The sequence below is a fragment of the Octopus bimaculoides genome, chromosome 13 (genome assembly GCF_001194135.2).
Source record: "Octopus bimaculoides isolate UCB-OBI-ISO-001 chromosome 13, ASM119413v2, whole genome shotgun sequence".
NCBI classification, from domain to species: domain Eukaryota; kingdom Metazoa; phylum Mollusca; class Cephalopoda; order Octopoda; family Octopodidae; genus Octopus; species Octopus bimaculoides.
The window spans coordinates 31,493,509-31,495,761 of record NC_068993.1 but is presented as its reverse complement, the minus strand read 5'-3'; the positions used below and the strand labels follow the sequence as shown (position 1 = coordinate 31,495,761).

The 2,253-nt window shown below is 39.0% G+C and overlaps 1 protein-coding gene across 1 annotated transcript in view; it reads left to right on the top strand.

Moving 5' to 3' along the window:
- The window catches only part of LOC106872092 (glycine receptor subunit alpha-2), an 807,169-nt gene that overhangs the window by 1,017 nt on the left and 803,899 nt on the right, over window positions 1–2,253 (top strand). The window lies entirely within an intron of this gene.

The window sequence follows — 2,253 nt, the reverse complement described above, 5'->3', positions numbered from 1 at the left end:
AGAGAGAGAGAGAGAGAGAGAGAGAGAGAGATACTATAACACAGAAAATTAATATAGACAGCGGTTTGCAATGTATCATAAAGAAGGGAAACTATAATTGTCACTAAATGTGACTAAGGTGTTAGAAACGCCTACATTGCTAGAAATAAGAGGTAAAATGCTCTAACACTGTAGTCAAAGCACATAATTCTATACATATATACTGACAGGGACTGCAATCGTCCGAAAACACCGTTCATATTTATGTATATGTATGTCTATGCATTTGTATAACACATATATCAGCACACACATACACATACATACACACACACACGCACATATATGTGTGGCAATTTCATGTACAATACAGTCCCAACTTATTTAATGGTAACTTCAAGGTGTTATGCCTCATCTCACTTCTGTATAAATGGATCGAGTATTTATGTCTAAAAACACTACTAAAATTTCCACTATGAGAAAATTTACCGCGTAGATGACGTCTCTTGAGCTAAATGATATATTAGCAAACTGATTCATAAATCCAACGTGTTTTTTTTCCCGTTCATTTCGTCCGTTTCGTAACTCGGTTCATTTAAAATGGTGACCAATCAAAAATCGCGCTATCCTTGCGAAGTCATTTAGTGTAGTTACTTCTCTTTCATTCATTTAATCGATCTAATTCCGGTTTGCAGAAATACAACCTTTGTGTTTTTGCGAGTGGACACTAGTGTTGCTGGTGAGGGTATCCTAAATTATTGGTAACTAATTTTTGAACATTTTGAGAAAGTTTGCCTCAGTTTAAATTCGTCGTGGAAGTGTGGTAAGTAGCTTGCTTACCAACCACATGGCCTGGGTCCAGCCCCGCTGCGTGACACCTTGGTCAAGTGTCTTCTACTATAGCCTCGGGCCAACCAAAGCCTTGTAATTGGATTTAGTAGACGGAAACTGATAGAAGCCCGTCGTATATATATATATATATATATATATATGTGTGCGTGTGTGTGTCTGTGTTTGTCCCCCCACTATCGAGTGACAGCCGATGCTGGTGTTTACGTCCCCGTAACTTAGCGGTTCGCCAAAAAAAAACCCAATAGAATAAGTACTAGGCTTACAAAGAATAAGTCCTGTGGACAATTTGTTCGACTAAAGGTGGTGCTCAGCATGGCCGCACTAAAATTGCTGAGGCAAATAAAAGAATAAAAGAATAAAAGAATATATACATGTAAGTTTGTATATATATGTGTGTGTGGGTATGGGTGTGTGTATGTGTGTGTGGGTGTGTGTGTGTATATGCATATGTATATACGCGGCCTAATCAATAAGTATTCGGACTGTTGCCTTAGTAACTAAGCTAAAGCATGCAGATTGAGGCCTCTTGACACAGATTGATCTTAACCTCTAGTTATAACGTTCTAGCTCCCTAACGCCATTTACAGTAGTAATTCGAAATAACGTATGTAACGTGTGATCGTCGCATTGACCATGATAGTGAAAGTTGTCCTGGCTATATCTGATCAGAGGCCTACGCAAAGTTTCAGAAAGGAGTGTATGAGTCGCACATGATGTACCGGTGGTTCAGATGTTTCCAAGATGGAAGAAAAATATCGATGGTGACGGACGCTCTGAGTAACCCGTAACCAAAAGAACTGAAAAGAACATGGCAGATGTGCGTGAAGGGAAATCGTCGAATCGCCATCTGTGAGTTATCAGAGGATGTGCAGATTATTTATAGTTAAGTTCATTCCATTATCACCGAAGATTTAGGTATGCTAAGTTTGTGCCAAAAGTGCTTTCAGCTGACCAAAGAGACACTCGGGATTCAGCTGCACAATTTCTCCTTTATTGTGTTGAGAACGATGAAAACATTTTGAAGACTTCGCGTAGGTCTCTGAGCAGGTATCGCCGAGCATTTGACAAAAATTAATGAAGATTCTCTGCTCAACTTTCTCCGTTATGGTCAATGCGACGATCACACGTTACACACGTTACTTCCAAGTACTGCTGTATACAGTGAAAGTTAGCTACAACACATGCACATCAGAGTACAATTTAAAGTTTTTCAAGTTTCTAACAGAAACACGGACCGTTCTGGCTCAGGTTACATTAACCTAAGCCAGAACGAGCAAAGTTTCTGTTAGAAGCCTGCGAAACTTTAAATCGCATGCAATCGTATCAAATTGTCGTGAATTGTTACTAGATAAAAACAGCGTTAATGATATCTTCGCAAATTATTGTTTCGTGAATTAGTTTTCTCGTGAAATATTTGCTCCA